At 41.5% G+C, this 19,033-nt stretch overlaps 1 protein-coding gene across 2 annotated transcripts in view; it reads left to right on the plus strand.

Annotated features, from left to right (window-relative positions):
• The window catches only part of BMPER (BMP binding endothelial regulator), a 525,475-nt gene that overhangs the window by 301,606 nt on the left and 204,836 nt on the right, over positions 1-19,033 (plus strand). The gene's annotated exons all lie outside the window — the stretch shown is intronic.

Here is a 19,033-nt window from a genome sequence, read left to right on the forward strand (position 1 = left end):
TTGGGTAGGGTGTTCCAGGCGTTGACCACTCTGTTGCTGAAGTCGTATTTTTTGCAATTGAGTTTGGAGCTGTGTACCTTGAGTTTGTAACAGTTGTTTGCCCATGTATTATTGTGATTGAAGCTGAAGATATCATTGACTGGCAAGATGTTATAGCAGACAATTTTGTGAACGATGCTTAGATCGGACCACAGGCAGGAAGTTCCAGATTGTCCAAGCCCAAAATTTCAAGCCTGGAGACAGAGGGAATACTATAGTGAGTAGAGGAGTATAGTACTCCTCTTGAGAAATACCTTTGAACCCACTCAATCATGTTAATGTCCGATATACAGTGTGGGTCTTAGCTGTGATTCTGTGAATCCTAGGTAAGAAATTGCAAACAGATAGGTTTGTATTCTTTTTTATTTTTATTGTTCCTAGTACAGTAACCGGCAAGCACAGTTAAACTGAACAAAGTTAGCACTGAAATCAATCATCTTTCAGTGTAATTTATCCCTTCACTCCACCCACCTAATCGCTGTCTATCTCCGCCCTGCACTCGTGTCCCAATTACCCTATTAACACTATAATTCTATGGTCTACATTGCATACTAACTAAGCCACGATTCCCAACTACCCCTTACTCTTCCCGTTCCTGCAGTTGGTCTCTCTTGATTTATTTACCCACCCTGCCAAAAACTGTCTTTATGAATTTATTAGTATGATGTTCCTCTTCGTTAATGCTGCATTGCTGATTATGGGTATGTAATGAAGTGTTTGTATTCCCCCCTCATCCATCTAAACTAGTCAGCGTGCAGACATTATCTGGTAGGAATGTTTGTTTTTGTTTCATCTCCTTCAAGCCCTTAATCTTCCAATGCTGTCGAGCGAGTTGTTTCACAAAGCCCGACTGGCAGTCCCCTCTACCACTGGCCTCCCTGGAAATGAAACAGAGGGGATTAATATCTTATAATTTCATTAGCGTTGTTATGTTTCCATTTCTTTATGTGGATTTTTTCTATGAAACCGTTGACATAATCGTGGAGCATGGACGTCATTGCTATTAACCCACGATGCTTCCGCAGTGGGATACCCCTTCCCTTTTATCAAATATTGTAACTTTCCCCTATTCTTTCGGGAATTTAATACTTCCTCTACCTCATATTGATCATCTTTTATTGGACCAGGAAGTGTTTGTGTATATATACATTTTAATAAACTGCAATGAAATACAGGATGTATTCTTTTATATCGTGATGATAGTTTCAATTGTACAGTCACCGGATTAATTACCTTTACAATTGGGAATGGTCCAATATATTTTGGCCCTAATTTCTTACAAGGAAGACCCAGATTTATATATTTAGTGGACAGATATATGAGATCTCCAATGTGGAAAGATTTTTGTTCATTTGTCAAATTGTTTTTTACATGCAATGAAGGCATCACGTAAGGCTTCTCTTACATATTTCCATGATTGTTGTATTTGTTCATACCATTGCTTCTGCGTTACTGGTGTCTCTGTACTATGTGGCAATTCTGGAATTGGTATTAACTCACTTCCATATAGTATTTGAAATGGGGTATATCCTGTGCTGCTGTGTATAGCATTATTATAAGCGAACTCTGCAAATGGTAATAATTCAGACCAATCGTTTTGTTGATATGATACATAACACCTTAGATATTGTTCTATGGCTGCATTGGCTCGCTCTGCAGCGCCGTTCGTACTCGGGTGGTAAGTGGTACTTAACCCCTGCTGTGAGCCTATCGTTTTCACAAACTCTCTCCAGAATCTGGCTGTAAATTGTACCCCTCTGTCTGAAATAATACGTCTTGGTACACCATGTAAGTGATATATATGTTTTAGAAACAAACCAACTAATTTCTTTGCAGAGGGTACACCTTTACATGGAATGAAATGTACCTGTTTTGAGAACAGATCTATTACGGTCCATATTACGGTGAACCCATGACTACAAGGTAAATCTACAATGAAGTCCATGGCAATATCCTGCCATGGTTTAACTGGATCAGACACTTTTTGCAATAGTCCTAAAGGTTTTCCAGGACAAGCCTTACTACTAGCACATACTTTACATTTTCTAACATAGCGTTCAATATCTCCCCTCATACCTGACCACCAAAATTGTCTCTTAACTAAATGTAATGTTTTAAGGTAACCGTAATGACCAGTTTGTTTGTTATCATGGCACCTTTTAAGTACTAGTTCATGTAAGGTAATTGGTATATATAATTTCGTTCCTTTCCAAGCTATTCCATCAGTGATAATACATTGTGTTTTATTTTTCTGTAACCAGGGATCTTTTTCTAAAGCTTTTGGTAAGTCATCTATTACTTTATATTTTAATGTTTGTATAGTATCTTTACCCTGTATAATAGGTTGTATCAGAGTTTCTCTTTTACTATCATATTGTGGAAGTCGAGATAATGCATCAGCTAGAAAAATTTTCCCTGCAGGTACATATTTCAAAACAAAATTAAACCTCTGAAAATAAAGTGCCCATCTAACTTGTTTGGGGGATAGCTTGCGAGGGGTTTGTAGAGCTTCCACATTTTTATGGTTGGTCCAGACCTCAAATTGTTCTTTTGAACCCTCCAGGAATTGTTGCCAGGTTAACAGTGCCCGTCTTACAACAAATGCCTCTTTCTCCCAGATTGCCCAGTTTCTTTAAATTATACTAAATTTACGTGAGGTGTATCCACATGGTTGCAATATACCATTATCGTTCTTTTGTAATAAAACAGCCCCTATTGCCACATCACTGGCATCTGCCTGAATGATGAATGATAATTCTGGGTTTGGATGTTTTAGCCCTGGTGCTTGAACAAACATCTATTTAAGGGCATCAAACGCCTGTTGACATTCCTCTGTCAATAGTATAGCTTGTCCGGGTTTGCGGTTTTTTTCTGTTTGTTGTTTGTTTTTAGCAAATACGTTAAAGGGAGAGCTATCAAAGCAAAGGAGGGAATGAACTGCCGGTAAAAATTGGCAAAACCCAAAAAACTTTGTAACTGTTTTTGGGTTGTTGGTGCTTTCCAATCTAAAACCGTTTTTACCTTGATGGGGTCCATTTGCAATCCCTCTGCAGATATTCTATATCCTAAATAATCCAACTGAGACCGATGAAATTCACATTTAGACAACTTTACAAATAATTGGGCATGTAACAATTTTTCCAAGACTTGTCTTACCAAACGTACATGTTCATCCATTGTTTCAGTATAGATTAATATATCATCCAGATATACCAAAACACCTTTGTATAAATGCTCATGCAAAACACTGTTAATCAATTGCATAAAAACAGCAGGAACTCCCTGTAACCCGAATGGCATAACCCTAAACTGATAGCTGCCTAATGGACAGTTAAATATAGTTTTCCATTCATCACCTGCTCGGATTCTCACCCTGTAATATGCTTCCCGAAGATCTAATTTTGTAAATATTTTCCCATGAGCTAATGTTGATAACAGATCTTTAATTAAGGGTAATGGATACAACGGTTCTTTGCATACAGCATTCAGACCCCGGAAATCTACACATAATCTTAATCCTCCATCTTTTCTCTCTCTAAATAATACTGGAGCTGCTATATGTGCTCTACCTGGTCTAATAAACCCCCTCGCCAAATTAGTGTCTATGTATTTTCTCATTTCATCCATTTCTTGTGGGGTCATGGAATACATTCGTGGCTTTGGTAATTTAACACCAGGAAGCAACTCAATGGCACAGTCGGTTGGTCTACGGGGCGGTAATCGGTCACTTCCAGTTTCATTAAAAACCTCGGCTAAATCATGGTATTCCAATGGATAGCCTGGATTTATAATGTGAGGCATTAAACCAGCTGTTGTTTCACTAGGCGGCTCAGGACCTTCTATTAATCTGATTTTTCTGAACCCCCCTTCCCATAAAATAGTGGGTCCCCACTTATCCAGCCATGCCAACTCAAGAATTACCGACTCAGTCATTTGGTGTACTACAACAAATGAAATGTTTTCCCAATGAGCCCCCATTTTCATTTTCACTGACTCAGTACAATACACAGCTGGTTTTCTGCCTAATATGGATCCATCTACTTGTTCAAATTTTATAGGAGTTTTTAACCAGATCAGTTTTAACCGGATCCTCTATTGTCTCATCTTCTTCACTTTCTACGTTTTGCACCAAAACCTTTCATGTGGTAGGCATAGTTTTCATCTAATCTTATTTTAGACTCCACAGTTGAATCCGTCTGCCCTACCCCACTGGAACGTTCAGGTGTTCGTTTATGTCTATCTCCAACTCTGTTTTCTTCTTGAACCTGTTGTTTCATTCATCTCCTGGAACTCGATAAAGGAGGTATCAGACATTCAGCCACGCGATGCCCCAGTTGATTACATCTATAGCACCGAAATGTGCCCCTACCAAACGGTACTTTACTGGGTGGACTTGGATGAAGAGATGGAATATTAGGTCATACAATGGGCCGGACTTGTGGACTGCTGTCCTTTCTCTCTTTCAATCTACATAGTCTCAAATCTAATTCCACCACAGCACAGTACCAGTCCTGCAGTTTAGGTGGCAAGCCTCTATATAAGCAAGCTTGTTCCAATGCATAATCTAAACCTTCCCTAAACAGATGTATTAACAATCTTTCTGGACAGGTGGGAACTTTTTCAGCAGCTCATCAACACTCCTGTACATATTCCACTGCTGGTCAACCCTGCTGTTTTATCGCTAATAGGTCTTCCTCCACCTGTTGTAACTTCGAATCATTGTCAAACCTCTGTTTTAATGCTTCCAGGAATAATCCCACATCCGACAGCACAGGAGATTGTACATGATGTAAATCGGCAGCCCATTCCCCTGCTTCTCCATCAAGTAAGCTGGTTAGGGCTACTATCAACGCCCATTGGGATGGATAGTATTTGCCATTAGGTCAACATAATGTATCACCTGCGCAATGAAAACAGCTACTCTATTGGGATCTCCACTAAAAGTTGCTTGCAATTGAGGAGGTCCCCAACGGCCTTGCGGATTCCATAACATTCTACTAATGTCCCGTTGGTCCTCCCCATGGCCCCAGTCTGTTATAGAGTCAGAGGTTCTCCTTCCCGGCATACCTTTTTGACCAGGCGGTGCAGAAACAGTATCCAAAAACCTCTTTGAGTGCAATTCCTGTCTTTCTAATGGTTTCATAGCTTCCAACCCCAGAGTTACAGGACTAGAACTTCTTAAAGGTTTACCCACTAATGTACTGTGCTTCATATACTGACCCACTTCCTTAGACAAAGGATCCATAGAAGCTTCCTGAACAGACAGTTCTCCAAATTGCAAATGTAATATATCTAATGTAGTACTACCTGGAGGCATTCTATCATCAGTCCCTGGCCATCTCCTCACCCTCCAGTCCTCCGTTGCCACACCCCTTCCATAAGTAGTCCGTTGTCTTCTCCAATCCTCTACACTTTGTTCTGCCAATTCAGGTGGCTCACTCAAACGTACAGACTTTCTGGTCTTTGCCCTTTACCACAGGCTGAGCTAATGCATGGGATGGAGGACCCAGAGCCTTTTCCTCCTCTGTTTCCTTTTTCCTTTCTTCAACATCCACATCAACCTCCTCCGTGTTTCTGCCATTGGCAACTCTGGCTCCAACCCTTCAGCCATCTCACGAAGTCCAATAGCAGTTTAACAATAAACAAGTGAGCGCTAACCTTCTTTTAGCCGTGGTTCTGTGAATCCTAGGTAAGAAATTGCAAACAGATAGGTTTGTATTCTTTTTTCTTTTTCTTTTTATTGTTCCTAGTACAGTAACTGACAAGCACAGTTAAACTGAACAAGGTTAGCACTGAAATCAATCATCCCTTCACTCCACCCACCTAATCGCTGTCTATCTCCACCCTGCACGTGTCCCAATTACCCTATTAACACTATAATTCTATGGTCTATATTGCATACTAACTAAGCCATGATTCCCTACTACCCCTTACTCTTCCCGTTCCTGCAGTTGGTCTCTCTTGATTTATTTACCCACCCTGCCAAAAGCTGTCTTTATGAATTTATTAGTATGATGTTCCTCTTCGTTAATGCTGCATTGCTGATTGTGGGTATGTAATGAAGTGTTTGTATTCCCCCCTCATCAATCTAAACTAGTCAGCGTGCAGACGTCATCTGGTAGGAATGTTTGTTTTTGTTTCATTTCCTTCAAGCCCTTAATCTTCCAGTGCTGTTGAACGAGTTGTTTCACAAAGCCCGACAGGGGGCTCTAGGTGGACAAGCTGTATTCGAGAATTGGTCTGGAAAAGGTTTTGTATGCCCTAATTAGCAATTCAATGTTACCGGAGAAGAAGCATCAAAAAATAAGGTTAACAACTCTTAATGTCTTTTTGGCAGTGCTGTTACAGTGAGCTCTGGGACTTAGGTTGTTTGAGATGAGTACTCCTAGGTACTTGACAGAGTGAGGGTTGTCTATGAGATCATTTCCGTCCAACATATTTGGTGTTCTGATTTTTATTGCCAATATGTAGGACAGAGCATTTATTAGTTGAAAATTGGAGTTGCCAATGACACGACCATACTGACACATAGTCAAGGTCACTTTGTAAGGCAGCAGCATTGTCAGTGGTATTAAATAATTTTACGTCATCGGCGAAGAGGACGCAGCTGCTTTTAATATGATCACATAGGTCGTTGATGTGAAGCAGAAAGAGTGTGGGTCCTAAAACGCTGCCTTGAGGGACACTGCTGTTAACTGGTGCTGGATTTCATAGGGCTGTTCCTATTTTGACTATTTGTTACCTGTTTGATAGGAATGCGGCTATCCACTTGTGCAGGGATCCATATTTGCCATAAGAACGTAGTTTCAACTGTAGTTTGTTGTGCGCCACTGAATCAAAGGCTTTGCAGAAGTCTATGTAAATTGTTTCTATTGTTTTACCCTGGTCAAGATCTGTGGTCCAAATGTTTCTGCAGTGTAGGAGTTGCAGATTATAGGACAATTTTTCCTGAAACCAAACTGCTTGTTAGAAAGCATGTTGTTTGTTTCTAAGTAGAGGGTGATGGATTCGTTAATAATTGATTCCATGACTTTACAGATGATGCAACACAGTGAGATTGGTCTGTAATTTTCTACAAGACTAGGGTCTCCCTTTTTAAAAATAGGTATGACTGTGGCTAATGACCATAAGTCAGGCAGGGATCTGGTTCTGAAAGATACCTCATAGATTGTGCATAGAGGTTTGGCTAGGGCAGTGGCAAGCTTTTTCAAGAAGTTTGTAACAGTTTTTAAAATTAGCTATGTAGCCAGTTTTGTTTTCTTGCCAAAAAGATTTTTTGGGGGATTGTAATTTTCTTATTGTTATGGGTAATTTGGGGGGGGGGTGTTTTTTATTTCAGCTTTAGGGATTATTTTTGGAATGTATGACTCTATTGACTTTGAGCAAAAAAGTGTTATATTGGTCTTTGCAGTATTCAAGAGATGTGAGGTCGGCAGCTATGAGATCATAGTTGGCTTTTTTTTAAATTATAATTTGGACTCACATCATTAAGATCCTCTTTGCAGGGACACAAGTTGAGACAAAAATCAATCATACTGTGATCACTGTTGGAAAAAGATTGTTTAACTTGTAGGCCATAAATTGAGTTAAGCTATTGCAGAAGATGAAATCTAAGCAATTGTTGAGCCTAGTGTTGTTCGTTACTAACTGCTCCAGCCCCAGAGTCATAACAGCATTGTACAGGGTTGCATCAGGGATGGGATTCTACCAGTTCGCACCTATTTGCTAGAACCAGTTGTTAACATTCTAAGCAATTCGGAGAACTGGTTGTTACAAGAAATTACTGGCCTAATCCTGTAAGAAAGGCAGGAAGGAAACATTCTGGTGTTGCTTACATAAACTGCCTCTCCGTTAACCCTTATTGCATTCTTGGCAGGACTAGACTTCCTGTCTCAGGAACTTCTCTGGAGTTTTTTTTCCCCTCCTTTGCTGGAACTTTGCTTGTGTGGAGTGGCCATTCAAAGTTACAATGACACTGAAAAAAGTGACTTAAGGCCGTTTTTCACACTTACAACTGTTGCAGCATCCCCACAGTCATGAGAGGCCAGGCGATGAGATGCATGCCTCAATGTGAGTGATATTGAGTTGGCCACCAAGCCAGGCCCACCAACTAAGCCACGCCTACATAACCAGTTGTTAAAATTTTTGAATCCCACCCCTGGGTTGCATGTATAGGTTCGGTTGTACATTTGTTTAGGGTTCAATTAATAAGAGGCAAATTGAGGTCACCAAAAAAGATAAAAGGATGCGGGCAGGAAACTGCCCATGTTAGTAGTGCAATTAACTTGTTCATATGACCAAGGTCATAATCAGGGGCTTTATAACATAGCAAGAAACGAACTGTGGTATTTAAGGACAGTTCGCAGATAGTGATCTCAAGAAGAGGAAGCTCCTGTGTAACATTAATCTTTTTCAGACCTAGGGACTTTTTATAGAAAATAGCAACACCATCCCTTCTACGGTTTTCACAGCCAGACCAGAAAACTTGATAGTCACTTATTGTAATAGAGGAGTCTGGAAAGGATACATTCAACCATGTCTCTCAGAGAAAAATGAGGTTGAATAGGGCCTCATTTAGAAGCAGGAGGAATTCTGTTCCAGTCCAGATAAGATTGCATTGGGATGCTTCAGTTCACATTTGATCACATCTTTGACAAGGATGGAGATGTCACTCACAGGATTAGTAGTTTCCTGCAGGGGGAGTTGGGTTGGAATAGGAGTTCAGGATATTGGTGCTTCGCTTTTCTGTGTTTTTTCTTTTTCTTCAAGGGATGCTAATCACGCTTCTGTGGTGTCCACCCATTCTAGTAAAACAATAATTTTTTCCAGTCTGGGCTTGCATGATGGGCAGAATAGTGGAAATGTAAACCGAGAGCTTTTAAGTGAAGCTGATTGCAGGAACTGGGCTACGCCTTTTGTTAACCCCAAGCACTTGTGGTGAGCATACTTGTCACACAGGGAGCACTTCATGCTACTCTCATCCTCCTCGAATGCTTCTGTACAGATGAAGCATATGCAGGAGTTGTATGGCTCATCAGCAGTGATCTCCATCTTTTTGGGTGGGGGTTTGGCAATAGAGTGTTTGCCTGGCATGGTAAGATTGTTGTGGAGGCACTGGTATGGTTGGTGAGGAAGGATTTTTTTTCTTGTCTGTGGCTGAGGTCTCTCAGGTCTCTTTCATTACTTTCCTTTCAGGCCTCTTTCTCTACCTTCCCTCTTGGGCCTCTTTTGCTACTTTCCTCAAAAGCCTCTTGGCTTGTAAAATGTAGCTAAAAACAAATTTGTAGCCTTGCTATATGTGTTCATGTAAAAAGTCAGATATGGATTAGAAATGGGTCAAAAGTGAATTAAAAATGTAAAAGGAAAAGGAAAAACCTGTTTACTTATGGAAGTGTTACAGCCATTGCTGCCTGTCCACCATCTTGGATTTCAATAATTTTCAATAACGTTATAAGTAAGCAGATAAAGAACTGAACCCCAGTTGAACCAGTTTGATTTAGTGGCTAAAGCACCAGACTAAGAAGCAGGAGACCTTTTTCCTGGATTTTTTTTGTTTATCTTTTGTGTTTTCTAGTCCGTTTCCACATTTACCAAATCCTTCTTCAAGATGACGGAAGAGTTAGCAATCCAAGACAGATGGAGAGAAATACACTCAAAAAACAAACAATATACATTTTACTCAAATAGACATTTGTCCTGGACCAGGATTGACATGATGTGGATATTATCAACAGACTTAATTCCTAACATACAAAAAATAAGTATTGAAACAAGCACCTGGGCAGATCATAGTACAATTAATATGGAAGGGACAAAAAAAGACATCAAGATGGACAATGAACAACTCAATATTAAGAGAAAAGGAATATATTAAATATATGGAAAAAGAATTGAAATTCTTTTTTGATGAAAATAGAAAAGAAGAGACTTCATTACAAAATGTATGGGACATAGCAAAAGCTTACATTAGAGCAGTGGTTCCCAAAGTGGGTGGTACCGCCCCCCAGGGGGCGGTAGGATGCCTTAGGGGGGTGGTAAGAGGCAAGGGGGCCAGCAGGGGGGTGCTAAGACATGGCAGGGAGTGTTCGAGGTGCCGGCCCCGCAGGCTCACTGACTGCCGGCCACGCAGCCCATTGACTGTTTCATCGCTTTGTAGCTGGCGCCTCAAATGCGGAACCTGCGTGCAGTGAGCCTTGCCACGTCTGGGGGGGAGAGAGGTGGGAGGTAGTGGAAAGAGGGCGCCTTAAGCTTGCAGGCTGCCCTCTCCGGTGGAAGTGGTGGAGGCACGCCAGAAGGCCCGAAAGCAAAACCCTCCCAAGGCGCGCAGTGAAAGGGATAGGTGGTCCGGTGTTAGGGCCCCCTTCCCCGGAGGAGAACAAGGGAGTGCGCAGCGCCCGCCCAGCTTCCACCTCTCCAGCCAGCCGGGCTTGCGCACAGAATGTGGGTGGGTGCAGCTGCGGCTCTCCAAGGCACATGGCTCGGTTCGGTTCAGCTCTACGTGGCCGTCCCGGACCTAGAACCTAGCCTCCCTCTGCAGCCCGGTTCTTCCGACTGAGCCCTGCGCTTGCTTGCTTGCTTGCTTGCTTAGTTTCCAAGCAATCATTCCCTCCGCCTCCACTGGTCTGGGCTGCTTCCACACACCTTCCTCCTCCTGGGTGGGCATAAAGATGGGCAGAATGCTTCACTGAAGTTGGGACTCACTGAGCGTGTGCTCCTTGCTTGGCCTGATGGAAGTGGACCTTGGATTGAAGCAAAGAGTGTGAGGTCGGCTGCATCGCTGCCCCGGGGAGGTTGGCATTGCAAAATTGGATGCCAAAGGGGGCTGGAGAAGGGGCAGAGGGGCAGCTGCAGGGGGCTGGAGAAGGGGCAGAGGGGCAGCTGCATTAAGGAGCAGGAAGATCTTAGCCATGGTTTATTCATTGACTAAGCTGGAATCAAACAGCATGCTAAACTCTAAACCAGAATGGCTGGATTGATATATTCAGCCCGTGTTTCTCAACCTTGGCAACTTGTGTGGACTTCAATTCCCACCTTGGCTTTCCCAAAGTGCCACCGCTGTCGCATTCTTTCTGTCTGTCTGTCTGTCTGTCTGTCTGTCTGTCCGTACATACATACATACATACATACATACATACATACATACATACATACAAAAGGTCTGCCTGTCTGTCTGCCTACCTTTCTGTCTACCTACCATGTTTCTCACAAAATAAGGCCAGGCCTTTTTTTTTTTTTTGAGTCCCAAAAAAATGGCTAGGACGTCTTTTCGGGGGTGAATTAATTCCTCCCCATGCACCAGCGCCATCTCCAACAACAGCGTCTGAGCCGCTCCCACTTTTCCCCCATCCCCATAACAACAGGAATAAAAACATTTTGAGGTACCTCGGAGTGCCATGCGCTGTGTTTTGGTTTAATCCTGAGTGGCTGGGTGGGCGTGAGAAGAGCCGAGTGAGCGTCTCTGCTGCTGCTACCCTTGGTGCTCCAGCCTCAGGCTCTGCAAGTTTGCAAAAGTCCCAGTGCGTAGCTCGTTCCTGCATTCCAAGCGCCCAGGCCGAGCTGCAGCTGTCCCTCTCTCGCCAGCGCTATCTCCAATAACAGCGGCAGCAGCGGCAGGAACCGTGGAAGTTACGAAGGTGGCTCCCCCACCTGAGAAGTGCCTAAATTCTTCCAAGGTTCCCGCCGCTGCTGCCGCTGTTAGAATCTAATCAGAGATGCTTTGCCGATTCTAGTGCAATGACCTGCTCCAGCAGGGTTAGAAGGGAGTGTGTCACATGTATGTGTGTGCATGGCTGTCAAAACTCCAAAAACGGGTCAAGTATCTCTGGGGAGGCCAGTCATAAATTAGAACACTTGCTAAACAACCAGCCATTAAGTGAGGACCACTTGTATTTGGTTTGCCAGTCACCTGGCCATGCCCACCCAGTCACATGCCCACCAAATCACACCTACCCCGACATGTGACCAGCAAGCCATGCCCAGCCAGCAAGCCATGCCAGCCAGTCACGTGACCAGCAAGCCACGCCCACCCAGTCACATGACCAGCAAGTCATGCCCACCAGTCACGTGACCAGCAAGCTACACCCTCAAATTAGGCCACACCCACAGAAATTTGAATCCCACCCCTGGGTGGAGGGCACCGAGGATGAATTTGTAACACCAAGGGGTCGGTGGACTGAAAAAGTTTGGGAACCACTGATATACAGGAAAGAGAAATAGAAAAGACAAGCACTAAAAACACCAGAAGGATATAAAAAAACTGGAGAAGCAACTTCAAAGGAATCCACAAAGAAAGGACATACAAAATAAGATGAATCTAAGAAAACACAAAATGGAAATAATAGATAAAGAACTAGCATAAAAAATAAAAATCATTTTTTTTTTTGAAAATGCAAACAAACCAGGAAAGTGGCTAGCATACAGATTGAAGAAAGAGAAGGAAAAAAACAGATTCCCTCAACTAACAGTTGATAAAGGTAACCTTTGCTATAGAAAGGAAGAGAAAAGAGAAATATTCCCAAAATACTATGGGGAAGTATATGAACAAGAACAAGTGGGAGAAGGAGAAATCAAAGAATGCTTTAAAAAAGTAGAACTACCTAAAGTACCAGAAGAAATTAAAACAATGCTAGAAGAAAGAATTACAATGATGGAATTAACAGAAGCAATTAAAAGACAAAACAATGGAAAAGACCCAGGGCCGGATGGTCTACCATCAGAACCTTGCAGGATGAAAACCTTGCAGGATTCACTGAGCAACACATTGTTAGAAGTGGTAAATGAAGTACTGATAGAGACAAAAATACCCAACTCGTGGATGGAAGTTTACGTCACTCTTATACCGAAAGAAGACACCGATTTACAACAAATTAAAAACTATAGACCAATATCATTGTTGAACTCAAGCTATAAAATATTTGCTTCAATAATGGCAGAAAGGTTAAAGAGATCCTTAAACCAATTTATACACCCAGACCAAAATAGCTTTTTACCTAAAAGACAAATAAAAGACAATATGAGAATAATTCTGAACACTTTGGAATATTATGAAGCACACTCAGAAAAACAGATGGCATTGATATTCTTGGATGTGCAAAAGGCCTTTGACAATGTGAACTGGCAGTCTATGTTGGCACAAATGGAAGAAATGGACTTTGGGGAAAGGTTTATTAAATGATTAAGACAATATACTACAAACAATATGCAAAGGTGATGGTAAACGGAGATTTGACTGGAAAAATTAACATTAAGAAGGGAACAAGGCAAGGGTGTCCCCTTGTCATCATTACTATTTGTATTAACTTTAGTGTTAAATAGAAATATTAGGAAAGATAAGGAGATAAAAGGGATGGAAATAAGAAAAGAATATAAATTACAGGAATTTGCTGATGATTTGGTTATAGTGTGTGTGTGTGTGTGTGTGTGTGTGTGTGTGTGTGTGTATCTTTGGTTATTCGGGTTTCTCTCAGCGTAAAATTGGAAGTATTTTGGCGACGTTTCAACAAAATGTCGCCAAAATACTTCCAATTTTATGCGGGAGAAAACCCAAATAACCAAAGATCCACATACAAATACCCACGAAAACCTCATATGGAAAAGTGACAGGGCTGAAAATAAATAAAGGGAAAACTAAGTTTTTGGTAAAAAAAGTATGACAGAAAAGCAGAAAAGAGAGTTAATGGAGAGATTAGATATTCAGATCACAACGAAAGTAAAATATTTGTGGATTCAGTGGAATCCAGATGTGGAACGATCAAGGAAGATAACTATTATAAACTGAAACAACAAATCAAGACAGATTTGGAAAAATGGGGGAATATGCTGTTATCCCTAACAGGAAGAATAGCAACAATTAAGATGAATATACTACTGAAACTGTTGTATCTGTTTCAAACAATTCCGATAAAATTGGAGAAAAAATATTTTGATGTTAACAGAATAAATATTGAAATATATATGGCAAGGGAAAAAAGCAAGAATTAATCTTAAAATTAATCTGCTGCAGGATGCAAGAATTAGAGAAGGGTTTGGGTTGCCCAACTAGAATTATATTATCGGGCTGCAGTACTAACATGGATGAAAGAATGGATTACTTTAAGAAATGCAAGGTTATTGATGTTGCAGGGGCATGATTTGCAGTTGGGTTGGCACACCTTTTTATGGTATGGAAGAAGTAAAATATATGGTTACTTTCAAAGACATTTTATTAGAAATGTTCTATTGTTAATATGGGGAAAAAACTAAAGAACAACATTATTTGAAAATCCAGTCTGGTTATCGACAACGGAAGCACTTACACACCTAAATGTTTGTAAAATGGGAACTATTGTTAGATATAAGGATATTCTGAATGAAAAGGGTGAGCTCAAAACAAAACAAGAATTGAATGAACAAAGAATTGATATGAATTGATACTCATACATGCAAATACAATCAAGGTATGAAAAAGATGTTAAAACTGAAGGTATTTATAAGGAGTTGACAGAGTTGGATAAAATATTAACAGGAACGGAAGATAAGCTAATTTAAAAAATGTATTGTTACCTAGTAGGTGTTAAATTCGAAGAAGAGCAAGTAAAGGAAACAATGATAGCATGGGTGAAAAAAATTGGGTATACCATAGAATTAGATAAATGGCAGAAGCTATGGGAAAGAAATTATAAACTAACAGTATCAACAGCATACAAAGAAAATCTGTATAAGATGTTTTATAGATGGCACTTTGCACCAGCAAAACTTGCAAAGATGTTTAAAGATAAATCAGCAAAATGCTGGAAGTGCCACCATACACCCGGATCATATTACTATATGTGGTGGACACGTGTAGAAGCTAAAAGATATTGGACAAAAATACACACATGGTTGGAAAAAATGATAAAGCAACACACAGATTTGAAACCTGAAATATTTTTATTAGGGATGGTACCTGAAGCAAAGAAAAAACATATTTGATTATTCATGTATTAACAGCAACTAGGATTGTACTTGCTCAGAACTGAAAAAGCGATAAAATTCCAGCAGAAGGAAAAGTGATTGAGAAAATATTTCAATGTACAGAGATGAATAAATTAACATTAGTATTTTTTTTAAAAAGAAGAAACTGAATACTATAAGATATGGAATACATTTTACCAATGATTGGAAAATAAAACAAGTTAAAACTGAGCAGATGAATATATAGAGAAATAAGTGAATATTGATATAGAGCTGATTTATAAAGGAAATGTGATAATTGTTATATTGGTAATAAAAATTCTAAATTACAATTATTAGCACAAGATATATGTACCCAGTAGACACACTGTTTAAAGAAAAGATGGATTTATTGTAAATAAAAAATAAAAAAACTTTTGGGAAAAAAAAGAAAATAGAATAGAATAGAATAGAATAGAATAGAATAGAATAGAATAGAATAGAATAGAATTCTTTATTGACCAAGTGTGATTGGACACACAAGGAATTTGTCTTGGTGCAAATGCTCTCAGTGTACATAAAAGAAAAGATACATTTGTCAAGAGTCAAGTATCATAAGGTACAACACTTATTAATAGTCATAGGTCACAATAAGCAATCAAATCATACTAGGAAACACTCAATATATATTGTAAGGATACAAGCGAAAAAGTTACAATCATACAGTCACAAGTGGGAGGGGATGGGTGATAAGGAGTGATGAGAAAATTAATAGTAATAGTAGTGCAGACTTTGTAAATAGTTGGACAGTGTTGAGGGAATTATTTGTTTAGCAGAGTGATGGTGTTCTGGAAAAAACTGTCCTTGTGTCTAGTTGTTCTGGTGTGCAGTGCTCTATAGCAATGGTCACCAACTGGTGGGCCAAAGCCCACTGGTGGTCCGTGAGAAAATTTTGGTGGGCCGCAGAGAAATGTCCCCCTAAGCACCCCAAAGCAATTAATCTAGGCTGCACCCTGGTTTATGGCCCGCCCACCCGCTGGCTCCCACCCTTCAGCCAAGCGCAAGCCTGCAGCCCTCACCGGCCAGGACAAAGTAATGGTGCTGTTGCAGCAAGAGGGGGCTGGCGGCACAGGCGGACTGAAGCGGCAAGGGAGATGGCCAGAAGGTGCAAGAGCGGCGCACTACTTGCATTTGCGCAGCACTCCTGCACCTTCCAGTTGCCTCTCCTGGCCTGAGCCCTTCCTCTATGGCCACGGGCTGTAGGGACAGCCCAGGGCAAGAAAAGTAAAAAAAGAAAAGCTGGTGGTGGTGGAAGGGGGTGGAGTGAGCAAGTCTGTGCTCACCATCCAGTTCAGAGGTCCAGAATGGGGCATCGGCATCAGTTTTCTCGTCCCTGTCGATGCTCTGCTCTGCTGCCCCCCCAAGTCCCCAGCCATTGCTGCCCAGGGAAAGCACAGGAAAAGCAAGCAGAAATATAACTCTCACTGGGGCAAAAGAGTTCAGATTGAGGAAGACACAGGCAAGAGAAGACGGAAGCTGCCCCTTTGAAAAGTGCCGCTTTCGGTTGCCTGTGCCTTCCGATCTCTGCTCTTCCCCCCCCCCCAGCAAGAGCTGTTTCTGCTCACTCTCTTTTCCTGGGGGGGCAGCAGAGACATCAGGGCTGCTCTCCCCACTCAGCAAGCCAGGCCTGGAGGAATGTGAAGAATTGCAGGCAAGTGCCGGAGGAAGGTATGTTGGAAATGCCAACACATGTTTCCAGCACATTCTGCTCAGTCCCAAAGTAGGACTGAGTGGTGGGAAGGGAGCAGGGGAAAGGGTAGGAGGGAAGGAGAAGCCTGGCTGGCTTTCCTTTGGCATGGGGCGGTGGTGGTGGGGAAAGAGACAAAATGCACAGACCAAAAGAGCGCCGAGGAAGACGGGCTCCTAATAACCAGCCTGTTCGTTCAGGCGAGAGCTCCAGCTTTTCTGGGCTCGACACTCCCCCTCGGCCTCCACACAGGGAGGGATCCTTCTCTGCTTGGAAGCAGGGCGGGGAGAAACCTGGAGCTTAGCCTCAGGGAATCTTCAGGAATCCTCTTCTTATGTGGAGGCTGCCTGGTTATTAGGCACTTTCAGCCCGGCCCTCCTTCCCACCCCCAACTCCAGGCAGCCACTCCTGGAAAAGGAGGGAGAGGTTTCTTCTGACTTGGAGGAGATATGAGATGGCTCTGTTTTTCTTCCGTTTGAGGGGGAGGAGGTTCCTCCCCATCCAGATCTTCTCAGCTTCCAGGCACCATGTGGCTTCTTAAATCCTCCCTCTTCCCCCCCAAAGGATGAGACCTTTTCCCTTCACTCTGCCCCACAGTTATGATTAAGCACTTACGATTTTGTTATAATTAAATAAGCATTTTTTATATATAATAAAAATTAATTTTAATATTAAATTTAAATTTAATATAAAAAATTAAAATTTTATATTAAATATATTATTTTTAAAAAAATCATATTAGTGGTCCTCAGGATTTAAAAGTATGAGTTTGGTGGTCCCTGAGGTTGGAAAGGTTGGTAACCCTTGCTCTATAGAGGGGCCGCCAACCTTTTGGACCTCAGGGACCACCAAACTCATAATTTTAAATCCCAGGGACCACTAACCAGTTCTGTGGGTGTGGCCTAATTTGTGGGTGTGGCTTTGTGGTCATGTGACTGGCTGGGCATGGCTTGTATGTAAATATTATAAATATTTATATAAATATTGAATTTTTTATTAAAAAAAGCAACTTTTACCCAAAATCAGGCAGAGCAGGCAGGCAGATTGAATTGCTCACAGAATCACAGAGATCTATCTATCTGCCATCGGTTAGCTCAGTCTGTCACATAAAATTTGCTAGCAAATTAACTCAGAACACACCATGTATGTAAATATTGTTTTTTTTTATAAAAAAAAGAGCAACTTTTACTCAAAATCAGGCAAAGCAGGCAGGCAGATTGAGTTGCTCACAGAATCATTCAGTGATCTATTTATCGGCTATCTCAGTCAGTCACATAATTTTTGCTTGCCATGAGTCTGCACTTCAGTCCATGAGTCTGCACTTCAGTCCTAAGGAAGGTTCGGCTGTGCTTAAAAGCAGAGCCGAAGATCTAAAGATGAGCTAGAAAGCAAGAAATCCAACCATTTCCTGCTTCCTAGCTAATCTAAATCTCCCAGCACAGCAGAACAGCTGATGGTCGGAAAAAGGTAAAATAGCAATTTAGTAGGCAACTTTGCTGGGTAAGGAGTGAGTGGGCGGGGAGGGTTCCCACGGGCCATGTGGGCAGCGCAGCCTTGTGTTTCTGCGCAGCCTGGATTAATTGCTTGGGGGGTGCTCTGAGGGGTGAGATTTCTCTGCAGCCCACCAAAATTTTCTTGCAGACCACCAGTGGGCCGTGGCCCACCAGTTGGTGACCATTGCTCTATAGCATCATTTTGAGGGTAGGAATTGAAACAGGTTTGTAAATATTTTCACAGCCCCCTTTTTGACTCGTGCAGTATACAGGTCCTCAATTGAAGGAGGTTGGTAGTAATTGTTTTTTCTGCAGTCCTAATTATCCTCTGAAGTCTGTGTCTGTACTGTTGGGTTGCAGAACCAAACCAGACAGTTATAGAGGTGCAGATGACAGACTCAATAATTCTTCTGTTGAACTGTATCAGCAACTCCTTGGGCAGTTTGAGGTTTCTGAGTTGGTGCAGAAAGAACATTCTTTGTTGTGTTTTTTTGATGATGTTTTTGATGTTAAGTGTCCATTTTAGGTCATGATAGAACCTAGAAATTTGAAGGTCTCTACTGTTGATACTGTGTTTTCCAGTATTGTAAAAGGTGGTAGTATGGGAGGGTTTTTTCTAAAGTCTACCACCATTTCTACGGTTTTGAGTGTGTTCAGTTCCAGATTGTTCTGGGTACACCATGAGGCAAGTTGTACAACCTCCTGTCTATATGCAGATTTGTTGTTTTCTCGAATGAGACCAATCACTATTGTATCATCTGCAAACTTCAGTATTTTAACAGATGGATTGTTTGAGATGCAGTCATTGGTCTATAGGGAGAAGAGAAGTGGAGAAAGCACAGAG

This window comes from Notechis scutatus, chromosome Z (assembly GCF_049901735.1).
Source record: "Notechis scutatus isolate UNSWTSFEM ecotype Mainland chromosome Z, rNotScu1.2, whole genome shotgun sequence".
Classification (NCBI taxonomy): domain Eukaryota; kingdom Metazoa; phylum Chordata; class Lepidosauria; order Squamata; family Elapidae; genus Notechis; species Notechis scutatus.